This window comes from Euprymna scolopes, chromosome 33 (assembly GCF_053919585.1).
Source record: "Euprymna scolopes isolate OS-2025 chromosome 33, ASM5391958v1, whole genome shotgun sequence".
Taxonomy (NCBI): Eukaryota; Metazoa; Mollusca; class Cephalopoda; order Sepiida; family Sepiolidae; genus Euprymna; species Euprymna scolopes.
The window spans coordinates 65,281,808-65,308,672 of record NC_136514.1 but is presented as its reverse complement, the minus strand read 5'-3'; the positions used below and the strand labels follow the sequence as shown (position 1 = coordinate 65,308,672).

General features: G+C 32.0%; 1 protein-coding gene across 3 annotated transcripts in view; it reads right to left on the bottom strand.

The window, feature by feature from the left end:
- The window catches only part of LOC145258275 (rho GTPase-activating protein 24-like), a 256,172-nt gene that overhangs the window by 150,544 nt on the left and 78,763 nt on the right, over positions 1-26,865 (bottom strand). For all 3 annotated transcript variants that reach the window (XM_080116273.1, XM_080116276.1, XM_080116275.1), the window contains exon 2: positions 16,129-16,187. The gene's annotated coding sequence lies outside the window, so the exon portion shown is untranslated. The remainder of the gene's footprint in view (positions 1-16,128; positions 16,188-26,865) is intronic.

Sequence of the window (26,865 nt, the reverse complement as noted above, 5' to 3'; positions counted from 1 at the left end):
ACAAACATAACTAATCATGGGCCTCAAAGTTTCAAAACAGCACCTATGTATGTGACGGAATAAGAAAACTCATTAAGATAAATAAAGATTACCTTTAAAGTAGTTAATAAAATTCTTGTATATCATTAAATATGTTATGAAAAGTTCTATAACGTTTTTATCATAAATTTTTTACAGCATTAATCTTACTTCAAAGAAACAGTTCAACTTAAAATATAAGAGAATCATAATGAAAGAATCGTAAATCTAAGGTATTTTTTAATGATGCGATTCTGATTCCTCCCAAAATACACGATTCTTACAATTAATGATTCCAATTCAGATTAATTATACCACTACTAATTAAAATATTTTCCTCTTAAAGAGTTTGTATTTTTACAATCCCAAATGTGTTCTAGTCAGTATATATATATATATAAGCGAGATAAGATATGGATTAAAAATCAGATGAAAAATCCTGATAGATATTAGTTGAGGTAATACTTTCAGGGTGATCTTAGCCAAAAAGGAGAAGCTCAATATTTAAGAATAGAGCAATATATAAGTTTAGTGGTTAAATTTAAATTCTGAAAATCAAAATATAAATACATTCGAGTTAATTTATCATTTGACAAAAGAAATATATAGAGGGGTTATGTTAATTTCCTTAATCTATGGATTTTCAATAATGGACATATCAGTGGAAATGAAATGCGGTTAGCAAAATGTTCAGATGTGTATAGACACGTATTTTGTTTTCCAGCACAAATATTGAAAATAGTTTTTTCGGTGGTGAATGATGGTTATATGAAAATAATTATAGGAAAAGGGAATTTCATACAACCTGGGTAGTCCATTATCAGAAGGAGTATAATGTCCTCCGGGGTTTTATTTCCAGGTAGGCAGAATATTGGTCCAGGGGAGAAGGTAGTAATCCCATATAACAAAGATGCGTGGTTGCTCCTTATTGATTTTCCAAAAGGTATACGGGGCGGCCATATTCGTTGGTGAGTTGAATGTGTTTTGGTAGATGTAATCCAAATTCTTTTTAGGTGTTGACACAATATATCAGATATTGGATGGATATACCAATCCATTGCATATATTACCGTAGGTAATGGAATTTGAGCAGTGAATTATATATGCATATTTATGGTGCAATGGACCTCGAAAATCAATGGTCTGGGTAGCAAAATATTACAAGAGATGATTTTTAGAACCGATGTGTTGGACAAATAGCTTCTAATATGAGCTTGATTCTTGGTAAACTGCCGGTCAGCTTTCTTGTTGAGAAGGGGTGAGGGAAGTCTTTTAGATGAGGGAACAAGGAGGATGGGGGTGAGGTAGAGAGGGTAAGGAGAGAAGGGGGAGGGTTAATTTGGGTGAGCAGGCATGTGCTTAATGGAATTTCATCGGAGTGGGGGGGGGATTGTATATTAGTATTCAAAAGTGGCATTTTATCTATATATCCAATGGCATATTAGTATGCATATTCATAGGCTAACCTATGATGGCAGGGAGAGCAAGACTGGCACACTGAAAGGCAGTCCAGCAAGGATTGGATCTCTTCTTTCTTGTATTTCTGTTTTCTTTCAATGATTTGGTCACCTCCATCTAACCCACAGATTAGCATGTTGCAAATAATGTTGCTGTCTGGGCCCAAGATGTAGATTAAAGGCAAGCAGAATATCATCTAAGGCAGGTGCTCAATAGAATTTACAAAGATGCAATTCTCAGTCCAAAAGTCTGAGTGCTCCCTCTTCAGTATGAATACCTATGAGACACAATAGCAACCAGCCTTCATGTTGAATGGTCATTTCATACGATATAATACCACTCCCAAGTTCCTCAGGATAACATATGACAATCCCTCCTTGGATGGAAATATCTTCAAGACGACTAGGAGAAAATCTGGGGATGTGGAAACTGACAAACAGTGGGCTTTACAAAGACTGAAAAAGGGCTGGGACACATACAATCTTGTCATCTATACAGATGGGTCAGCAACAAGCAGTAACATAACTGGTGCTGGTGGAACCACAAGTAATCCAAGTGACCCCTGGGTTCACCGCTTTTTCCCCATACCAACCGACTGATGGTCTTCCTCCTTCCAAGCAGAGATCAAAGCATTAAAGAAGGTCCTCGAGATCATCCTTGCTAAAAAGTATCTTCAAACAGCTAAAGTGATCAGCGAGAGCCTATCAGTTTTGTAATGCCTCTAGTCCTTACACCCATTCAATTCTTTTTGCAACAAGCAGAAAATCCTCTGACTCCTCTCAGACCTTCAAGCACAAGGGGCACCAAGCAACCTTCACAACAACTGCAAAAACAACAGCATGCACCCATAATGTAAAACCGACAGGAGACAAAAAAAAAACCAGCTAGGAAGAGGCTCACACAAATTGCCCTCTTCTTTATCCTAGAGAAGATAGAAGATGGCACGGAGTTTGCACTAATCAATTTGGACCAGTTCAAAGTTTTTGACAGGGTCAACCATTGCTCCTGGGCATCTGTTGTAGAAACCGATAGGTTTAAACCGAACTTCCACAAATGGATTTCTTTTCTGTATTATGCTCTGATAACAGTGTTGCAGGTAAATAGAAAACATTCAGAATTTTTTTATATTTCCCAGTTGGTGTATCAGTGCCGTCCACTGTTGCCTGTACTCTGCATTCTTGCATTAGAACCGCTACTTTGCAGAATAGCAGAATCTCTTTATCTAGCAGGACACAATTCGATAAAATCAGTATTTTTGTGTCATGATTCCGGGGCATCAAGATAGTGACAGAAGTGCTCACACATTACAAAATGATCATGAGGACTTAATATGCACAAGTACCAATTTTCCTTCACTCCCCATTTTATTCCGATGAGATCCCTGTATATAAATATATTCATAAAAATAAAATTTTCAACAAATTTGAGGACAACTTAAGTAGAATTTACTTCTTGAGTTAAATTTGTATTCTGGTGACTGAGCTGATTCTAGTTAAGAATAGGATAGACATTTTTATTTTACATCCACACTTTTGATGGTCTTGTGCCTAATTTGTTACATTGTAAAATTTGTACCTTCTATCAAATAAATTTAAAGTGTAGTATCTGTTCTGATACTACACTTCATATTTTTATCTTTGATCAGTTAAAGGAACTCTTTCTAAACTGAGGCAATTAAATTTTGTTTCAATCCAAAGTTCCCTTTTTTGGACAGCTGGATTTTCCCAACATTAAAAGAAAATTTAAAAAAAATCGATCTTGTTTGTTTCCCCACCGGAGAAGGGTGGGGAGAGACAAATCAATAGGAAGATGCTCACCAATAATATATTAATAAGAATGTAACTACATGAAGAGCCAACATTAAATTATTTCCAAACTGTTACTAATTTAAAATTAAAATTTTTTTCATTCTTAAAATAACAAAACTTTAAAAAAATGAAGTATTTAAAGATTTATTTTTTTATTTTCATCCAACTATGAAAAAAAATTAATTTAAAAAAATATTCTAAGTTTTTTCTGTGGTACTCAAATTGTTATAAGCTCTTAAAATTGTGCATGAACTTCAATTCTAATTTTTATGGAGCATCAAAAGTAACACTGCAGGATCTGACACAATAACATGGGATAAAAGTCAGTACAAAAGACAATGTTGCATGAATAACAATTTATTTCAACAACCAGAATATAAACAGTTTATACACTAAAGTCTGAAGAACAACTTGTGCTTGTTGAAATAAGCTTTCTGAAAAGGGTTAATTATTTGTATTTCAATGTGAAAGACAAGAGAATGTGATTATAGGTGTGTGCAACCGTGTTAGCATTAGTAATCGTGTAGCTTTCAATTTAATAGTGAAAAAGAATAGGGTTTTGTTGTATATTGAGGTCATTTAAAAGTGGTCTTGCTTGCAGTGAAACATGGCCTTTCTTTGTATTCAGTAGAAAAATATTCTAACGTTTAAATGAAACGAGAAAGGTGTCATGCTTAAGCATTTCTCTAATGGATCATCAACAGGAACGATGCATTATCGCATGAATACATTTTCATCAAGTGTTCAACCTTTCTTGGAAATCAATTCCTAAATAAATTTCTGTGGTCCTGATTGATTGTAAAATGTGTGTTTGCGTTTCTTGCTATATACATGTCAAATATTTTAGATGTATTTTATGTTAAGATATTTTGATTTTTTGCAGTATGCAAGTTCAAAAATAAAAATATTCAAAGTGAAAAAAATCACCATGGAAATCTTTAGTTTTCATTATATAAAAAAAACAAAACACGAAAAAAGAAAAACAAAAAAACAAATTGGACAAAATTGAATAAAAGAAAAAATACACTAAAAAGATAAGATCAGCAAATTGATACCGGCAGGGAGGTTAAACTTATATCAAAAAAGTTCTGGGAATACATTGAAAAGTTAATCAAAAATCATAAATTTACCAATCTGTTGGGTTGATTATAAAAACTTTAAAGTACTTTGAAGGCTTCTTGGAATTAGAGGATATCTATTTTCTAACATTGAAGTAATACCTATAATTATCACATTATGTAAAAAGAAACACGGACTTACTAGAAACGACAAATTCTACCATATTAATTCATGAAATAAAAATGAAAAAAAAAAGACAAACAAACAAACAAACTGCAAAGTTAAAAACTTATGAAACACAATTTAAAAGAAAATGTTGCCCCTTTTATTATGAGGCAAGAAAATTATCACTTTATTACCATTAGCATAATTATAAAAATTAATAGAACAGAACCTTTTTGAATATGACCCGTCTGGGTATAGCAAGTAGGCATCACCCACATTAGTTTGTAGAAAATCAAATGGAGACATACATATATTATATGTAGAGATTAAAAATAGGTGAAAATGACAGTTTGAGCAGATTCATATTCTATATCTAATGTTGAAGCTGTTACATGAATTGGCAGGAATTAATTTTTTTTTTAACAAAAATAAATGTGAAAACACTAGATAACCAAATAACCAATAACTTCAACCAAGTTACAATGATGAATACACTAATAAGGTTACTAAAATGAAAAAAGATTTCCATCTATATATATGAAAGCGAAAATGTATGTATGTATGTATGTTTGTGAATTTTTGTCGCGTCTGTCAAAAGTTTTTAGCAGACACACAAACTCGGTATCATATCGAAGCCCCATCCTTCGCATGAAAAATATCGAAAAATTGGCCAAAAACGTTAACTTTTTCACCCCGAAATCGACAATTTTCGACAGGGGGGGAGTCAACAAAAACGTGTTTCTCGTAACGATGACCGATTCTACGCATGCGTCAGATGACGTTATGACGTCGTGACCTGATTTACTTTAAATAGTTGAAAAACCGAACACATTTCGTCTACGTCGCTTTAGCGCAGTTGATTAGCGCATTTGTTCATTATCATTTTGGGTTCGAATCGTGGTGTGAGATGTTTTTTTTTTTTAATTTTTTAAATTCAAATATTGAACCCTGTGTTATTTAAGTCATTTCTCATGTAACGTTCGTTTTCCTGTTTTTTTTTTTTTTTTTTTTACTTCGCTTATTCTTAGCGACACCCCAAAACACCCGGGTATCCACTGATTTTTTAAATTTTAATATCGAAACAGGCTTATTTATGCCATTTTTCACATGTTCATTTTTTTCTGTTTTCATCGTTCGTTTGCCTTACGTTAGATTTTTTTGTGTATTTATTTTGATGTTTTGATAAACAATGTTAATAAATTTTTTTTAGATTATTCTATTTCTAAAGCAGGAATATCAACAGACCAAGCTTTAATAGAAAAATGCTAAAAAATATCTCTTTCTACGAGTGATGTCCCCTTCCCCTGATTCCAATACAATTATCGATTCCAATTCTATTTAAATTTCTAAATATAGAATTATTTTAGTTGGAAGGTGGGATTGGATGACTGCAAAAATCATGTAATATGTGGATGTATTTTTGCTAATGTAAAAATACATTAATGAGCGTTAGTTTTATTGGTAGTTTAAGAGCAATAAATATGTATCATTTCATCATTAATACGAGCTGTAAAAAATTAAGTTTTAAACAAAAATAAAGAAATAAAATGATAAAAAGAACTGTTTTGGGCATCGAAAAAATAGGCAGACATTCCCCCCCCCCCCAAAAAAAAAGTTCTGATTTTTTTTTATTTCTGATTCCAATTTCAAATAATCGTCCCAACACTAATACCTACAGATTAAAAAGAATGTAAATCTTTTTGGAGTTAGTAAATGTCGAGAGCAATATTTATCAGAATATGTAAACTTGCCTGAACTGTCTGCAAATTTAAGAAAAAAGGATGTTGAATTCATTTGGTCAGAGAAGTGGTTCCCAACCTTTTTTTTACATAGCGGCACACCTCTTTAAATTATCATGGCACACATCACAAAAAGTGAATATTTTCTACTCAAAGCCTTTTTGCAATTAAAAAATAAAATTAATAAAAATAAAGACGATCACATAAATTTTTTTTATTCACATGAATAAAATATATCCTGTACTCAGTACTTGGTATCGAATAATAATGGTGAATGTCAGTGGGACAGTTGTGCCTCATGCTTCTTTACTACTTCTGCTCTATCTGGGTGAATGTGAGAGACGTATTAACTCTTCTTCAATGTTTGCACGTTTTTTATTTTTGATATTGTAAATAAGAAAATCCCACTTCACATATGTACGAAGTTGAGAACTACAGCAAGATTTTGATAGCTTTTTTGTTTAGAGTTGGATACTCTTCCATAACAGAAATCCAAAAGGAATCTAATGACAGTTGTGCATACTTCAATCATTGGAAGGGCTTGCTAATTCTTCCTCTTATCAAAATTGGAAAGATGAATAATCGATTGCGAATCCAATCAAATTCTTCAATGATGATTGAGGGGAAATATTCTCCAATTTTATTTTCTAAACATGTCAAACGCTTATTAATAATGGAAATATGTTTGTAATGCAGGTTTTGCAAACTGATGGAAACATATCCAAATCGTTTACCTGAATTCTTTTCTTCCATATTGCAGTTTTCTTCTTAAAAGTATCTAATTTATCTGTTGCTGTAACAATGTTTTCATTTCTGCCTTGCATATTGTTGTTCAGACTATTGAGATGTTAGACCAACACAATTTTTCAAATATTTACAAAATCTATCAAGTTTTTCATTATCAAAAAAAAAAGAAAGTTCTTTCTGAAGCTCATTTACATGAGATAGCACCTTTCCTTTCATCAATCATTTTACTTCTTTGTGTAATAATAAACAAACATGTTGAGAAACCATATCCTTGCAAAGAAACTCAAAAATTCTGGTTCTCATTGGATTACCATTTCAATCACTTGATTCAACAACTCCTTTAGTTAATTTTGTGTTTGAAAACTAAAACTTCTGTGTAAAACACAATGAGTTCACACGATGTTAAGATTCTGTTTTTCCACTAAAGATGCAAAACCATTAACAGAAACAACCATTGATGGTGCCCCATCGGTACATATACATAAATCCCATGATAAGCCATATTTTCTAGGCATATTGTGATTGTATGAAAAAAGTTCCTGACTTTTCATAGTTGTGGGAAACTGTTTGCAGCATAGAAATTGATTAACTATGTCATCTTCATCAATCCCATAAGTGGTTACTGATGTCAGTGGATTCATCGATTTGGAGAGCAGACTATTTTGAAACTCTCCTTAATATTATCAGACCAGTGAAAAATCCTTCTTTTGAATTGTATTGAAAGAGGGATTTTGCTCATTTCTTGTTCGGCCTTATCACCAAATATACTTTTCACTATTTTTTGCATGCTGGAAGGATCACCGTCTCTGCAAGAATAAGAGACTTCAATTTAAGAGCAATAATTTCTGTGCCACCTCATATGAAGCTAATTTAGCTTTCTTGGACATAGTTATTGTTTTCTCAAATAGTTGACTTTGCACTGCATTTAATTCGAACAACTGTTGGAAATAATCAACAGTTTGTGTTTGAAGGTGATGATGATTAGTAGTAAAGTGTCTTTTCATTTTACTTGGAACGATTGTTTCATTAGACAATATTTGGTCACACACAGTGGAGAAGGAATCTATGTATCTCCAGTTCAGTGAAATCCAAATTTCAAGTAATCATCACTATACAATCACTGAACTTTTGGTTTTTTAAAATGAAATTGTAGAATTATTATAGTCACAATGCCTTTTTTCTTTTTCTTTTTTTTTTTTTTTTTTTTAGAAACTTGTACATAATTAAGAATGAATTGAATCTAAAATTAAAAAAATTCATCAAAGCAAACTTTTATCATATTTAATCATGTTTTTCATTTATCTTATCAAAACCTTAATTTACAAAATTTAAATATTAAATAATTTGTTGATATTTTCATTCGTTATTTTCATGGAAAGTGTTCGACTGAGCTATGGTCCCCCCTCGTCAAACTTTCACAAACACTAGACTAGCTGAAAACATTATCAAGAATTTTCCCCACTCTTTATCTGTGCCTAAACCTAAACATAGATTCCATGATCAAAGCTTCTTTCTTAGAACTGCACGCCTGTGGAATTGTCTTCCGTTTTCCTGCTTTCCAGCTGTCTATAATAGGGTTGTTTTCAAGTCAAACGTGAACAAGTTTCTGATGAGCCGTTCCACTTAAGTTAACAAATTTACCGAACTTCCATTACTATCGATTACTATATTGTCCTTTTGACTACTCTACACTCTTTAACCCTTATCCTTGAGTGGCCTATCGGCCTTGATAAGTGGTGACGCCTATGTAAAAAAAAAAAAAAAAAATATTGTAAACAGGTGATATAAAGCATAAATCAACGCTTACCAATGTATTTTAAATTACACAACAATTTAAACGATTTATTACACATTTTATTTTTTGATATTTTAGCATTAACATCATGTAAGTAATAATAATACGAGTTAGTCAATGGGAAAATGTAATAATCGCTAGTGGAAATTTGGTAAATTGGATTACTTAAGGGGATAGCTCATCAAGAACTTGTTCACATTGAACTTAAAATCGACCATATTGTAATCAGTTGGAAAGCAGGAAAATGGAACAGAGTTCAACAGGTGTGCAGTTCTAAGAAAGAAGCTTTGTTCATGAAATCTACTAAGTTTAGGCACAGATAAAGAGTGGGGGAAATTATTGATATCGGTTTCAAGAAGACAAGTGTTTTTCGTGAAAGTTTGGCCAGGGAAGACCATAGATTTGGGCTCAGATGAGCACTTGCCATGAAAATAACAATAAAGAGACAGGCTTGTAACGTGTCTCTTCTGTGAGAAAGGTTGCAGAGAAGAGAAAAGGGCATCCCGCACTAGGCTACAAAGTTTATTTTGAACTTTGTTAAGGCAGGATAAGCTGCTTCTAGCAGCTTATCCTGCTCAGATGTGGCAACAGTACTTCATCCTTGGACGTACTTGGCTCTTAAAGAGAATTGCATCAGCAGTGAGATATCTACTGGAGCGGTAGAACAATCCCACTATTTTTCCATCAGCCTTGGCAATGGATTTGATGTATGTGTTCCATCTCAGATTAGGAGTAATGGTCAGACCCAGAAGCTTGTCAAAACATGGAGCCTCCCAAAGATGAGAGCCATTCATTTTAATTGATGGGGATCAGAGCGTTGATGATGTAAAGATAGAAGCTTGGTTTCAGATTCATTAAAATTAACCAGCCACCTGTTTCCCCCCATTGCACCACATGCTCAAGATCAGAGAAGAGAAAATCAGAGAGAACTTGGTCATTTACGACCTTTGAAGTATTGCCATAGATGGTAGTGTACTCAGCATAAATGTCTACAAATGATCTTAGGATGTAATTTCGGAGATCATTGATGTAGAGCAGGAAGAGGATTGGGCTCAGGATAGACCCTTGGGGAACTCCAGCATTAATACTGTGAGCTTCTGATTTCTGCCTATCAAGCATTACTCTTATCAGAGAGAAATGATTTAATAACTGAAAAGACATTTCCAGCTATACTGTAGCTGGAGATTTTGTGGAGCAGACCATTATGCCATACCCTATCAAAGGCCTTTGATATATCAAGGGCAACTGTCTAAAAAAGGAAGCTTCCATCAAAAGATTCACTAATCCTATGAGATATAACCGTTAGCACATCTGCTGTGGATTTAGCAGAACAGAAACCATATTGCATGTCATTGAAGAGGTTATTTAGGTTATTTTTGCTGAGGTGGTTGATAATTTCTTTATCTAACACAGATTCCAATAACTTACTCATGACGCACAAGAGACTGATTAGCCTGTATTGAGAGGGAGATGAGCAATCACCTGAATTTTTAAATATGAGACATACTGAGGAGGTTTTACAGTGTGTTGGGACGCAATTCTCCTTAACACAATGCCTAAAAAGTTTTGTAAGTATGGGAACTAGTTCTGGTTGAAGCTTTTTGAGCACTAAAATAAAATGCTACCGGGACCAGTTGCTTTACTGGAATTGAGTTTTTTTTTGATTAGCTTGGCAACATCACATATAGATATTTGTATGTTACATATGATATGTTGAACATATAGGGTAGAATTAGCAAAGTTTTTGGCAAAGAATTTGGCTTTGTCCAATGCTGACGAGATTACCTCAGGTCTATTGATGATGGTTGGGATAGAGCACACATTTCTATTCAGGACACTGTTTGTTATTTGCCAAAATTGGTGAGAATCAAGCCACTGCTCAGCTATTTTGGACTTGAGCATACAACTCTCTTGTGTTCTTTATTACTCTTTTACAGTAATTGCTGGCAGTCCTGAAGACGGCCTTAGTCTAAGTACATCTATTACGTTGGAAGCAATGGAAATTGTAATTTCTTTGTGTAGCAGTAGATTCTGGAGAGAATCATGGCTGGCTGTTAGGTTTTTGCTGGAATTTTTTTTTTAGGGTATGAAGCGGTCTATACTTACAATTAACCATTCAGTCAGGTCTGATACCATGGAGAACACGTGTTTTTTAAACATAGAATATAGAGGTAGATATGATGTAAATGTACAAAAGCTATCCCAGTCAGCCAGAGAGTATCAATATACTGTATGATGGAAAGGTATGTCAGAGGATTTATTACATTTTGTTTTTATCTTAACAGACAACCAAGTGGTTGGAAGATCCCAGTGAGGACAGAACCGAAGATGAACATTACTCAGGGCAATTTGTGAAAAAAAGGTCAAGGAAACTTGCATACTGACCATCAGTGTCAGGCACACGGGTGGGTTCGTGAACAATCTGAATTAGATCATAAGCAATGGAGAAATTGTGACAGAACCTCCCCTCATCATGTCTTGTTTGAGTGAGCTAACCATTACACATTATGAACACTGAAGTCTTCACAGACGTGAATGTTAGCTGAAGGATGAGGAGTCAGGATGTGGTCAATTTTAAAGATAGTAACTACACTTATGAGGGCAATAGAGGGCAAATATAAATGCAGTGGTGTGAGCAAGTGCAATCCGAAAACACATATAGGGCAATTTCGGGTCTTCTCTGGAGATGTCCATACCACATGGAAAGCCATCTCTAATGTAAGCACATATTCCATGCCCATAATGATGGAGTTCAGATTTGGATGTTAAATTAGAATATCCTTTAATTATGAACTCATCTAGGGAAATAGTCGGTCCAATGCCAGTTTCGCTTAGAAAGAATAGGTCTGGTTTGGTCTCCTGTAATTGGATTTCAACCTCTTGAAGGTTGGAACGTAGACCCCTAATGTTGGAGAAGGAGACATGGTAGTAAGGATCTACGTTGGAAGTTTGAGTTCTGGTTTAACCATGCATTCTTCTAGAGACTTTTCATGATAGAGTTTTAAGATATGTGGAATAGGTTGACAGACTTGGTTAGAGCAGGGTAGAGAGAGAGTAAAAAGGCAGTAAGGAAGAAAAAGAAGTGAAGAAATATTTTTTTTGTAGACCATGATAAGGTAAAGCCGTAACAATTACCCACTAATATGGCAACTTCCACCTATAATCTCTTTGCGGTATACCAGTCATCATTCTGTAGCACAGTGATTGAGAAACACTGAGTCAGACAAAAAGCTTCTGATAGGTTTCTAGTAAAGATTTTTTCATCACACAACGAATATTCGATAATGTATTTATCAATAAGATTAACAATTTAATTATTCAAAAATAATGGAAAATATAGACAGAATAAAAAAGAAAATAAGTTTCAGAATTCATACATTTGTATTGTGGACTCGGTATCCTCCCAAAATACTGGAAAACAATACATAACAATCATGATTTTATAAAAAACAATAGCATATCCGGCCATCACTTATAGTAAACAAGGAAATAAGCTATTGTTCTAACTAATGTTTTATCCAAAAACAACTTGACTTTCCAACCTTTGTAATGATTAAAAATATTTTATCCTTGGTCAGAGAAGGAGAATCCTTTTTAACTGGGGCAATTTTTATTTTTGTCCCATCCAAAGTGATCTTTTAGGGGATTTATGTATTAGTGTATATTAAAGCTAAAACATTAAACATGATAAGAATTGTTTAGTTTTAAACAGGTCAAATGAAAAGTTTTGCCTTCGAAACAAAAGAATCTACAACAATGTTTATGTAGGCAAAAACATTACACCCATGGCCACTGTTGCTGACCTTGTGTCTAATTTTGCCCTCACCTCAAAAATATATGGAATCAAAATCTTGAAGCAACATTTGTCATATAACACAAACAAAAAGAAAAAGTAGAAATAACTCACATACTAATTTGAACAGTAAGAATTTCACAAGTGGCCATAGCATTTATTTGTAACATTTACTAGATGAGACAAGGATACATTTGAAATCTTCCCTATTTTCCACTCGATAGATTCCTTCTCCAATATATATGTTGATAATGTGACATCGTTAATATATTTTCAGTTGTTGATAACTATTTGCAAATTTATCCATTTTTTTTCCAGTAAGGCGAAAGCATACTATTTCTCCTCATCATAGTTTATGGTGGCTCCTTCTTCTTTAAGGTAACTCAGAATGTCTATAGTATTTTTACTTTCTCATAGTGGCTTTGTAAATCACGTTACTGATAAAGTAGGTTACATTTAATGGACATTTGATTTTTTTTTTATTGTTAAACCAAGTTTACTACTGTCATGTCAAGATCCAAGAATGTTATAAAATTTGAAATCATCTCATTCATATGTTTTGTATAGCAATAGTTAATTTTAATGCCCCCTCTCCCTCTCTGGTGCACACACACACACACACACACACTATTAGCACATGGCCACTTATATTGTAAATTGGACACAATCCTTCTTCCTGGCCTTAATTTGAAAAAAGATTCCCTCCCCACTTGATAAATATGAAACATTTTGCAACTGTTGTAATTATATCTTAAAACAATTTTGCGGCAGTCAACACATGTTTGCCACATAGTTTAACATCAAATCAAATTGTGGCTTTGAAACAATAAAAAGCAAACAATCTTTAATTTTAATTTCACTATAATTACAGAGTTGTTTTCTTTGAAAGCCTTGGCCATTAATGAAACTAACAACCATGAAAGGATTCCATTGTTGGTTCAAATAACGTTGGAACTTATCTACTTCTTTGCATTGTGTCAGTTTTCTTTTTTGTTTCACTGATTACATATACTTTACACAAACAATATTTTTTTATGTATCAGTTTTAGACTGTTCTTTAGAAAATTATGATGAAAAGATGGAAAATGGGTGTGTAGAGGACATGCAATATGGGTTAGGGGGTTTATGTATTAGTGTACATTAAACATAAGAATTGTTTAGTTCTAAACAGGTCAAATGAAGAGTTTTCCCTAGGAAACAAAAGAATCTACAACAATGTTTATGCAGACAAAAGCATTACACCAATGACCAGCGTTGCTGATCACTTGTTGCACTTTCGATTAGATAGCAAAACTACAGAGCTTGAATGCCTTGGAAAAGAACAATATCTTACTTTGAAAATGCAAAAAGTAAGCTACATGAACATTTACTCATGTGCATCTGACTGTATGTAGAGGTCAAAGCCATCAAGTGAAGGGCAAATGGGTGACAATACTGGCAATGGTATGCACTAAAACGTATGATAAAGGAAACTGTCAACAGATTCTGTCAGATCAACTTATGCTAAGGAGAATGGTAAGTTGCCACATGTGTGATGTTTTAGTCCTATGAGATTGTGAAGAAGAGTGCTGGTCATGGCATGAATTAAATCCATATCGTATGAATCATACAGTTAAATAAGAGAGATAGCTCTTGTTGCAGTAGACATATTGCCCACCAGCATAAGTAGATTTCAGCTATAAAAGTATTCTTTTTGTTTTTTTGTGACAAATTACGATCAATGATCCATATTTTTACAGTTGTAGAATGATAAAAAAAAACATATACAAATCATAATCTGTTTAATAAAAATGTCATCTGTGTCTTGCTAAAACAAGAACAATCTAAAGACAGTATTACTTAGTTTAAAGTAACTAATGTCCTTTATCCATACTGCAAGGATGTGAGTGGCTAACGGCAAAAGAAAAATCAGGATTTTTTTCAAGATGGGGGAGGGGAGAGGGCACAGCCTTTCCACCAATTTCTCAAGAGAGGAAGGAAACACCCATACCTGTGTGCGTATGTGGGGGAGTTGCCATTATCACTAGAAATAAAAGGTTTCTTTAACCAATCTCATCAAAATTTGTTAGTTACAACTGCGTCTATTGCCACAATTTAGCTTCATTTATAATCCCTATTAACTTACCTCTACACAATAGCAGAGCTAGACACAAAATCAGTTTTTAATCTGAAAAATCAGTTCCCCAAAAAGGGTAACTCTGGATCGAGATAAAAATTGTTTTAGTTTAGGATTTTTCCCTGTGCAGTATCAGGACAGTTACTATACTTTGTTATTAGCCATTAAAAAACTTCGATCAGTTGAAACTGAGAAAGTAAAAACTAAGAGACATCAATGCATATGTGGGGGAGGGGGAAAGAAGACATAAATCATTCGATGATAAAAAGTCATCTAATTCTCCAACCCCCATCGCTTTCACAACAAATTAACAGTTTCAGTTTTCATAGAAAAGAAAGGTAAGCCAAGATGAAAAGAGGAAGAGGAAAGAAAAGTGAGAGAGAGAGAGTATAAAAAATATAAGAAAGTAAGAGTGTATCATTTTGGTAATAAAAAACAAAACATTTTTGCCAAACATCCACTTTTCTGGATAAAAAAAAACAAAAAAACAAAAGTAGAACTAGCATTCCTGCTGCTACTGGCATCAAGAAAACTTCTCATTTTAATTAACAGGGCTAACAAGCCTACTGTTAATTATAGTTGGCTTTTTCTTTTGACTATATTGCATTATATAACTCTAGCATTTATTGTGAAATTCGTTCGTTTAGATCAAAATTGTTTAGGACAAAATGTTCAAATCTTGTTATCATTTTTTATCAAAAGAAAGAAAAAGAAATTTAGAATTCTTCGTATTATTTGAACTACTGTTCTCATCTTAAGTGTTATTTTCACAAAGTTTTGGTCAATCTTCTTCAGGTGTAGCTTATCAAACTCTGGACTCTTTCTGTTGAACTCAGAAAATCTGCATGGAATTTCGAAGAAAACTCTTTATTTAATCCACAGAAGTAGTGATGTATATTGATAAATAAGTAAAATTGTATATCTAAAAACAAGAACAGGTTTAAAGTTCCCAAAATTCGAACTAGAATTGTTCGACAGTGACATAATAGGTAAAGTACTTGGGAAAACTCAATTGAAAGTTACACTCTTCTAGAGGTTGAAGGTTAAATCCTCAGTGCAGGTTATACTAAAAAAATAATAATTGCAAATTACTTTGGACCTCTACCTAATCATGACTAACTGAATGAGAGATGGTTACTCCAATGAATTAAATAAAAGAGTTCTATTTGAAATTTTGTGCAGATTCCTGACTTTGACACGAAGAAGGTCGGGGTTACATCGACTGAAAAGTTGTGAAGACGAGAACAGTAGTCCAAATAATACAACTAATCACTACATCACAAAAATTTAGAAACATAATATTTAGAATTCATTTCTAAGTTTATCAAGGAATATAATAATTAAAAGTATTTATTTAATATGAAAAAAAAAAAACAAAAAAAAAACGCATACAAGTTTTTAAAATGTTAAGACTTTAACGTTATACTTACCAAAGTTCGAAATGGCTATCCAGTGATAACAGAATTATAGCTGTTAAGGAAAAGGAAATCTGGAATTAGAAAGAGAAAACTTTGTTTATTTTTGATAATGCATTAATAGAAATAGTGAATATAGATTAGCATATGCTCATCTATATTCACTATTTCTATTAAGTTGAGGAGTTTTATTCGACATTAGGAATGGGCATTAATGCTAAATGATATTACAAAAATACCGAAAACGTTGTGTCTTGAAAAAAAAAAAAAATCTGATATCATTGAATATTTTCTTACTTTTAATGACTTTCAACACACCAATAATTATTTAAATTTCAACACACCAATAATTATTTAAATTTCAACACACCAATAATCATTTAAATTTCAACACACCAATAATCATTTAAATTTCAACACACCAATAATTATTTAAATTTCAACACACCAATAATCATTTAAATTTCAACACACCAATAATTATTTAAATTTCAACACACCAATAATCATTTAAATTTCAACACACCAATAATCATTTAAATTTCAACACACCAATAATCATTTAAATTTCAACACACCAATAATTATTTAAATTTCAACACACCAATAATTATTTAAATTTCAACACACCAATAATTATTTAAATTTCAACACACCAATAATAATTTAAATTTCAACACACCAATAATCATTTAAATTTCAACACACCAATAATCATTTAAATTTCAACACACCAATAATCATTTAAATTTCAACACACCAATAATTATTTAAATTTCAACACACCAATAATCATTTAAATTTCAACACACCAATAATTATTTAAATTTCAACACACCAATAATCATTTAAATTTCAACACACCAATAATCATTTAAATTTCAACACACCAATAATTATTTAAATTTCAACACACCAATAATTATTTAAATTTCAACACACCAATAATTATTTAAATTTCAACACACCAATAATTATTTAAATTTCAACACACCAATAATCATTTAAATTTCAACACACCAATAATCATTTAAATTTCAACACACCAATAATCATTTAAATTTCAACACACCAATAATCATTTAAATTTCAACACACCAATAATCATTTAAATTTCAACACACCAATAATCATTTAAATTTCAACACACCAATAATCATTTAAATTTCAACACACCAATAATTATTTAAATTTCAACACACCAATAATTATTTAAATTTCAACACACCAATAATTATTTAAATTTCAACACACCAATAATTATTTAAATTTCAACACACCAATAATTATTTAAATTTCAACACACCAATAATTATTTAAATTTCAACACACCAATAATTATTTAAATTTCAACACACCAATAATTATTTAAATTTCAACACACCAATAATCATTTAAATTTCAACACACCAATAATCATTTAAATTTCAACACACCAATAATCATTTAAATTTCAACACACTAATAATCATTACTTGTTAAATTTCATTTTAGAAAACCTAGTCTTTACACATGAAATACTTTTTGGCCAAGATCAAAGTGTAGTATCTGTTCCGGCAGATACTGCAAGCAAAGACCAGATGTGGGGGCAACCCCACATGCCTGACCTTTAACCAGCTCCCATTTCCCACCTCTCGGGAGCTGGTCCCCTTTTCCCCTTCCCCCCCACCTTCACTCCTCACATTAAAAATTGGCCTTGTGCCTAATTTGCTCGGTGGGGAAGCAAATAAATACCATCTGTTCCGGCAGATACTGCAAGCTATGACTAGCTATGACTAGCAAAGACCAGATGTGGGGGCAACCCCACATGCCTGACCTTTAACCAGCTCCCATTTCCCACCTCTCGGGAGCTGGTTCCCCTTTTTCCCTTCCCCCTCCCTTCACTCCTCACATTAAAAATCGGCCTTGTGCCTAATTTGCTCGGTGGGGGAGCAAATAAATACCATCTGTTCTTCAGATTCTGCACTTCCATTTCTCGTTCTCTTTCAGTGGAGGAGAAATCCTTCACGATTGAGACAATTTTTATTTTTGTACCTTTTCTCCACGTTAAAAAACGACCCTGGTGTCTAACTCTGTCCCGTGGAGAGGCATTGTAAATAGGTACACATGAAATACTCATAGAAAGGTACAAACTTAACAAAAAATAAAATTATATCCAAAATTTTAACACCACTCAACTCTACACTCCAACATCTGCAGACAAAATAGACATTTGAAGTCAACAAACTGTATTAAATTTTAAGCAAAGGGAATAAAATTCTGAGATTTTAAAAGCAACTAGCTGGTACCCTGATGTTGCCCAGAAATAAATAAGATCCTTATGCATTATTGCTCCCAGCTCTGAATCCTATATTACCATTTTTCCTCTCATTTTTTGTTTCAAGTTGGAAATAGAACATTGTCTTTCTTGTTTATGAATGCTCTAATACATCAATAAAACTGAAGAATTAAAAGAATCTGTTCTGAGCCTTCAGTATCCTAAACACCAGTTTGGCTCATCTTTGATATTCCATGTGGTACAGTGGTTGCTTTTTTTCTTTTTTTAAACTGTGGCCAATGGGATGCAATCAGGTGAGTGGCTGTGGTGTTGAAGATTGACAGATGCCAGTTAATTTGTGAAAGTTTCCAGTACTTTACAGACCATACTATTTTTTAGATTTTCAAGTGTAATTCAATTTTTATGGTATCTTTGTTTATTAAATTGTGAGTACATGTACAGAATAGTTAATAAAGCCCCTCTCCATGTTAAGAATGGCTTTCTAAATAATGTTATCATTTCAGCATGATTTGTAAACTGCACAAGTACCAAGTTCTCAAACAGCATGTACATTTCAGTCAAGGGAAATTACAGCACTGTTTTCTGCAGTGTTTTTTTTTTTTGGGGGGGGGGGGTAGATGTGTCCGTTGTTTCACATACAGCATTTGGTATTCCCAAATAATTATTGATTTGGTACAAACCAGGCTCAACATCACTTAATTTCAATAATTAAATGAAAACCAGTGTCAACGTGGTTATGTCATGCAACATGGTGAACGCTGTTGCAACAACCAATAAATATAGTCTAATGTTCAGTAAGTATAAGTTGAAAATAACCAAGATTTAAAATTTTATCTCTGTCATCATTTTTACACTGCATCATTTGTTTGTAACTCCCAAGCCTTTGGTGATTTAAATCGATCAAGGTCAGTGTTATTACTTTAGAAATTTATTATATTTAAATTTATATTTAAATCGATCAAGGTCAGTGTTATTACTTTAGAAATTGGCACATAAGTTATGTTGGCTTATTTTTGTTTTTCTTTCCCAAAATAACTCAACATCATGTTCAGTTTTAGTTGGACTTGAAACAATAATATTATGTAAATATAGATATAGAAATGGTCAACACATTGTAAGTGTTAAATATTTTCATACTGTGATTTGTAATTTAAAAAAAAAAAAAAAGAAAAAAAAAGATGTTTTTAAATTCTGTGAAGGTGAACCAATTTACTTCATTAATTAGATATTTAGACTTGTTGCCTCAGAATAAATTATCCATTATTATACTAAAGTCGAATTAATGAACGTTTGTTTCCCTATATATTTTAATTACACAAAATACATCACAATATTCCTTGCTTTGTGATTGAGTTAGGTTTCATTTTAATTGTCAAAATTGGCAGTAATTTGCAATGTACTAAGCAAATTACATATCTCTAAGTTTTTGTCTATTACTCCCTTAATTTATGTCATTTGCACCCCTGCTCTTATTTTATACAGTTACCACAACTCATGTCCATAATGCTTTCTGTTTATTAAGCCAAAGGTAACAAAACTACAAAACAAAAAAGGTTGGGATAATCCCTTATAAACAATGGGTAATATCATCACGAGTATTAATTTTATTTAACTCATAAATGGGAAGAGATAGAGAAATATAGTTAGTCGATTCATTTTGGAATGATTCCAAAATTAATATATCTTCCATTAGTTCAACATGTCCTTAACAAGTAACATCCTGTTTATTGAACACAAAAGATTGAGAGATTGCACCAACTCAAGATGGCTATCAATAACATCCAATTTTCATATATACTTGATGGATTTAAGGTTAAAACAAAAAGAAAATAATATCAGATTCTGTTTATTATTATAGTACCTAGTGCAGCTAAATAGTGACAAATTCTTATGAAAATATAAGATATGTCTTGCATGTACTTATATTATAATAAAACAGAGACAATTATTCACGTCTCTAAAAGACATTATAGGAAAAGAAACACTGGGACCACACATTCTAAAATGGGCAGGTTACTTGCCAAAATGCGTGTTTTCTAGTCATTATTAATTTAGTTCAACATACTGAATTCCTACAATAATTCTGAAGAGAAGCACTCTCCCAAACCAGTCATCTTTACAGATACTTCCTCCCTCATTGTTATGTCTTCCTCCTACCCCAGTTTACACCATTACCAAATATTTCATAAGGTTCAATTCTTACACACATCTGTGATTATTTCAATTTATCATTTCGTTTATCAGTACTCAAGAAATAATTGATACTCCCTTGAATTTTGGTTTTCTTTGCTTCTTTTAATTTGGTTGGTTGCTCAACTTTGTTCAACTGTCTAACAGATTGAATTTTTGAACCATTTTAGAATTTGTTCCAAGCTGCGTCTATCCTTATTAATTTTGATAAAACATTTTGTCATATCATAACAAAACATACATGTTGTTGCTTTATTTTTCATACACTTTGGACAAATCAACACACAGATACAAGTTAATTTTCACACATTACTTTCTACAGTATTTTCCTGTAATATTGCAAAAAAAAAAAAAAAAAAAAAAGAAAAAGATAATAAAAACACTTTGCTCCTTTTTCTGTCAAATGAAAACAACAAACACACATGTAACTTCCTTTTCCAGAATATTACTATATAAAAAAAAAACATTGTGATTTTCTTTTCGATTTGTAATTTATTTTAAGTCTGTTTATAGTTAGTTTCTGCAGCTGGAAAGTGTTATATATGCACACGCATTGACTGTTTAAAAGCTTCATATCAATTTCAATTGTCATTAAAAACACAGTTTTCGACAATTGTTAGCACATAACTTTTTAAAAATATTAATGATCGCCACGGCGATTTTTGTGTGAATGTGCAGATTTGAAAGTAACTTTGAAGCCTTTAAACTGTTTAATCCTAAGTAATTTCTGTTTGAAATAAAAATTCTTGATTTAAACATTTTATATACTTCATTCATAATATAACTTTTCAGGGAAAGTTTCACTTTCTCAATTTTATATATTAACTAGAACATTCATAACCCTGTATAATAATAATAATAATTATTATAATAATAAATGTACTTTCACCAAACAATTTTATAAATAAAAATGATTACCTAGTTTGTTTATATATATATATATATATATATATATATATATATATATATCTGAACGTGTGTGTGTGTGTCTGGTCACAAATAGGCTTCTATATGGTTGACTATATGTAATCAGTTTTTTAAAATAATGATAGAAGATGTATCGAGGATCAGGAATGGGTATGTTTGATCTGGCAGGACGGTGGTTCATAAAAATTGTGTGGTCTGCGTTCGTGCCTGGCCCCCAAAATATGGAAATAAAAAATGAAAAAAAAAAAAAAAAAAAAAAAACGTTTACAAGGGTTTTTGATATAGATATACATAATACTTTGATAAGTATGTTTCAACTTAAATAGGGATTGTATAATAAAATTGTGGGGTCTGCGTTCACGCCTGTACTCCATGGAAATATGGCACAAACTTTAACAAAGACTTTTCATATCTATTTACTTAGTATATTTTGATAATTTTGACAGTTTGAAGAAATATGGTATAATAAAATTACTGGGTGTTCGTTCGCGCCTGACCTCCATAGAATGTAAATATGTCACAAAGTTTAACAAGGTTTTTTAAAAGGGATAAGGGTCCACAATAACACCTTAACTTTAATCTTAATTCACGTTAGCTTTTATCTATTTTTTTGAGTTGAATCATATTGTGTCGAATAAATTCATCTCATAAATTCACGTTCTTATTAAAGTGAAAGCCAAAAACAAAGCCGGAACTTTAGAAAATTCTCGACACAAATTTTGTATAACTTTTTTTCCTTCCCCACTTGCACGTGGCACTCTTTCGAAAATAAATAAATAATAAAAAATAAGAACGTTACTTGTTATCGTGTCAAAAGAAGGAAAAAATCCTTCTCACGTGATTACGCGTCTTTTTAAAAACATTTACATAACCTTTTTATTTTTATTTATATATCTGTTTAAGCTTTCTTTTTTGTCAGGGTACTAGAAGGAATTCAGTTGATTACAACCCTTTCTGCGTGTTCTTTACATTACAATAGTACAACCCTGAATCCGACGGTGCAATACTACACCGTTCAATACTGTAAAACTGAAACGAAGCTGTTCTGCTTGAAAAGGGCGCCATTTTCTTCTTATTCATATTTACATCGATTCTTTGCTTTAAAAAACTAAAGTAATTATGTGTTTACTTTTTAAATATCCCATTTTGCCGTTTCAGATTATTTTACTAAAGTAAGTAAAGCTTCATTATTTTTCAAAACTGTTTTTGTTTGTTTTTCGATATTTCGTCGATATTATTTAGTAAGAGTGTTTAGCAGAAAAACCAACAAACAACTACCCGAAAAAATAAGTATACAAGAAATGTTACCAATACGTTGACGGAACTCTTTTAAATTGTTAACACAGAGTGCTCAGGTGCCCCTCCTTTAAATCGGGGCTCTCCATTTCAAAGTCGTTGATATAAACCAATGAACTTTTCTACCATAAAAGTAACTTTTATTGACTATGGTAACATTTATTTCTTGTATGTTTATATTATTATATATATAACATTTTCTCTTTGTAAGGAAACATCATTTTGTTGGTCCCTCTTGGCTACGTTTGGAAACAAAGTTGATATAAAAAAATATATTTTCGCAAAAATTATCTACACTTTCATCGTATTTTGTTAGGGTAAAATTTTTGAGTATCAAAACCTATCTCTTTACAACCCCCTCCTTTTCATAACCTATCATACTTTCATCAATCACAGTCCATTTTCTGTAGGCTGTTTTTGAAGCCAGTCAACGATGGGTACTTCTGCTAGTATATATATATATATATATATATATATGTAACACAAACCAATTTAATCCCTTTTTTTTACAAGTAATTTTAACGTCTTTAAACTGTCAATTACAGAATATATGGAAGACTTGACCACTGTACACTCTTATCCTTGAATGACCCCCAGGCCTTGAAAATGATTTTAACTTGCAATGAAAAATAATCGTTTTAAACAATTTGGGACGTGAAAAACGTACAATGTTTTGTTTCTTATAAAGTTCTAAATTTCTATTAATCGATAGTTTTATATCTTTTTGTTTATATTAGAATTCTGAAAAAAAGTAATATACAGAAATATAATGAAAAAATGAAATATGGAAAAGAACGATTTGTAAAATGCTTCAACTATTGTCCCATCGACAAAATGTTGAAGTCCTCTGCCTGTTTTACAAGTATTTTAATGGCAAGTGCTCCAACGAACTACAAGCCCTCGTTCCTCCTTGACATAGAAACCCTGACAAGCAGCAAAATCCCACCCCTAAATGTAAGAAAGCCTTCGACTCTGATAGTTTCTTCCTTAGAACTGCTAAACTCTGGAATTACTTTCTGGGTTGCTGCTTCCTGAACTGTACTGACATGCAGAAGCTCAAATGTAATGTAAACAGACATCTTGTTGCTCAACTCCCAACAAAGTATCCCTGAAAATGATGTCCGCTACATCAAACTGGCACTTGGAGTAAAATGCAATTAAAGGGGGGGGGGTAAATATGATTATTTTAATTTAATCCAGTTTTGTAATACATGAATATAAAATTTACTTTGTATTTTAGTTTCAACACCCATCAGCAAATTATGAAAAAAATATTTGTGTATTTTATTATTTTAAATGAAAAAAGAAATTGTAAAACACTTAAGCGGAATGATTTTTTTTATTTGTAATACAAACCAATGTTTAAAGAAATTATTTTCGGTTTTATATATTTATACTCATTTTGTTTATGTTAGGAGAATAGAAAAGTACAATGTATAAATCTATTAAAAAATAAATAAGAAAGTCGCTCCATAAATTGCTGATTAAAGAAAAAAAGGCTTCATGGTTTTGATTTTATTTATTCACGCATGCACAGAATTTTTTAAACCAGAACCGGATGGATGGTCTCAACGCTCAAGCAAGATGATTTGAGTTTTACATTATAATAGATTTGAGTGACTGTTCATAATAGTTAACAGTTCCCACCATCATCCATGTTAGGAATAGCATTCTGAATAATAACATTTGTTCATCACAGACAGTTAGCAGACCATTATTTATTAAGCTATTCTTAACATAAATAGTTTCACCTAACAATTGTCAAACTGAAAGGTTTTCGTCATAATGATTTTGATTTTTTACATTCTTCATATTTTGATTTATTTTGATTATTAATATTTTTAGGAGTAGTGGCAGTATATGTATAATTCTTTTCATTCTATTATTACTTATTTTTAATACTTTCAATATTACTGTGACAATTATTCTAATGATCATCATTGTCATTGTTAACTAGTAGTCCTCGCTAACCGGCGCTGCCCAGTGGAAGCATGCCCCCCAAAAGAAAAACAACGACGACGGCATCGAAATGTCTTGTTTTTGTCTATTTAAACCAAATAATGGGATGTGGTAATGAAAATGAGATCAATCCGTTATGATTTATCTCTCTCTCTCTCTCTGTTGTTTCAGTATAGTGTTTGAATGTAACAAAACAAATATAACTGTCGCTGTGTCTCTTGATCTGACTGTCCATCTCTCTAACTTTCTTTCTCTCCCTCTAAACACATTTAAAGAGAGAGGGATAGAGATAGAGAGAGGGAGTGACAAGCAAATAACTTCGTTGTTTTATTTAATGTAAAACGCTTACCTCCTGTATCAGTAGACGCCATATTGGCTAACAGCTTGTTTGCGTGTTTGTTTAAGTTTATAGAATTGTAATCTGAAATAAGGGATCGGTCAATGAGAATAGCAGGAATGTTGTAAGAGAGAATTTACTATTTTTCAACTCAACAGACATAATTTAATGTTTGGGATAATAATTTATGAATCAGTTATGAAGGGTGTAACCACAATATCCACACCATATGTATAAATCCATGTGGTATTTTGGGGATCGGTAAAAGAACTTTAGCAATAAAGGGAAAAATCGGGACTACATCCTTTGTAGATTAATGCGATAGTGCTGGTGTAGCTCTTTGGATGGAATCTAGGATTTTATTTGAACACCTGGATTTGTCAGAAAAGTCTTTATAAAGTTACATAAGATAGTGGCTAATAGGTTAGACATAAGAAATTTGTATGTGGCATCTGTTGTCATAAACCTATGATATTTTGGTCCAGAGAGGAAAAACTGCAACGTTTTTATGATATATATATATATATATATATATATATATATATATATAGGGATAATGTTATGAGTCATTCCATGTCACGTATGTTACAGTTCGGACGAGTTTTCAGTGATAACATTTATTTAAAAATCGCCCTTATAATACTTTACTCTCTTTTCTTTTGGGCTTGTTCAGTCTTAAGGCATTACTCTTTCATGTAGTATATATATAAAAAACAAAAAAACATACCTATGACCATTTTTTTTTATAATAGTCTTGTTGCTAGCGTCACATGCATTACATTCAGACAGGCAGGGAGGATATTTGTTAAACAATGTATAAACTCTGAATTGTACCTTTATTTTTTTATTTTTATAAAAATGTGTTTTTCTAAATTTTTATGGAGTCTTCTAATTATTACAATAATCTTTTAGTAAAATTTATTCATTGAACCACTGAGAATTAAGGTATTTGTTGTCATGTGGGTTACACCTTAGCGTCATGAGCGTTACCCTTGCAAAATCTCATTGATTTCCAAAGTTCTGTGAAGTGGGAAAATACTCAAATTTGGTAACCAATCAGAATAAAGTACTTTCTTAATCTTAGTTTTTGTACTAAGCGAATTGGTCATTTGGTTTAGACCGTACGGTCCCTTAAAGTCATGGCTTTATAGCATAAATAATTTTCATTGAAAAGATTTCAAACATGCACAGGTTCAAGTAGTTTTTTTGACAACGGTTTGAACGCACACATAAGAATTTTGGAGTAGAAATCTTTCTTATGATGTTTATTTTTCCAGCAGCAGCAAGCACCAATGAGTTGGTGACTTAATATTAAAAAAAATCGAAAATGTTGAATATACAATAAAAAATACTGTATGAAAACAACACTAGCGAATAAATACTGGGAACTCAAGGAAAGCGGACATTCGCCGGTAGTCGAATGGAAAATAATAAGACAAGATACCACATGTAGGGACCTAGACGGCCCATGTAGATTATGCCTTCATGAAAAATTTGCTTTCCTGTACTTTAAAGAACCCCAACATCCATTAAACTGTTAAAGAGAAATAGCAAATAAATGTGTTTACAAGATAAAATTTACACTAGGATAGCGATACAAAATAGTTTTAAAACTGACAAACAATAGAAAATAAACAAACAAACATGAATATACATAAACGATCACACATATATATATATATGCATATGTATGTGTGTACACATATTTGTACATAAACATTAAAAAAACCCAAAAAACTGACCTAGATTTAAAACAGAGCAAGAA